The sequence below is a fragment of the Etheostoma spectabile genome, chromosome 12 (assembly GCF_008692095.1).
Source record: "Etheostoma spectabile isolate EspeVRDwgs_2016 chromosome 12, UIUC_Espe_1.0, whole genome shotgun sequence".
Classification (NCBI taxonomy): domain Eukaryota; kingdom Metazoa; phylum Chordata; class Actinopteri; order Perciformes; family Percidae; genus Etheostoma; species Etheostoma spectabile.
The window spans coordinates 3,641,853-3,642,360 of record NC_045744.1 but is presented as its reverse complement, the minus strand read 5'-3'; the positions used below and the strand labels follow the sequence as shown (position 1 = coordinate 3,642,360).

General features: G+C 38.0%; 1 protein-coding gene across 5 annotated transcripts in view; it reads left to right on the top strand.

Annotated features, from left to right (window-relative positions):
* The window catches only part of mau2 (MAU2 sister chromatid cohesion factor), a 19,970-nt gene that overhangs the window by 3,109 nt on the left and 16,353 nt on the right, over positions 1–508 (top strand). The window lies entirely within an intron of this gene.

Here is a 508-nt window from a genome sequence, read left to right as displayed (position 1 = left end):
ACCACATAACTCCGATTCTTTATTCTCTCCATTGGCTCCCGGTACACTTTAGAATTAAATATAACATTGTATTGTTTGTTTTTAAAGCTCTTAATGGCCTTGCCCCATCTTACATTTTAGTGCTGACTATTCGTAATCGTGGTAGGACGTTGAGGTCATCAATCAACTTATGTTGGAAGTGCCCGGGTCAAAACCGAAACACTGGGGTACCGCGCTTTTTCGGTTTCCGGACCTAAGCTCTGGAAAAGCTGCCCAGTGAGATGGTATCGTTACTGACGGGCCTTTTTAAATCAAGACTTAGACGCGTCTTTTTAAAGTGGCGTTTGGTACCTAGTAATGTGACGGCACATTTATATTGATTTTATTTTTTTTATCTTTTTCTTATTCATTATTGTATCTTTGTTAGTGGTGTGTTGTTGTTGTTTTAAATCTGTGGTTTTATCTGTTGTGAAGGACTTTGGTTCACCTATCGGTCGATGTAAGGTGCTATATAAATAAAATACATTTA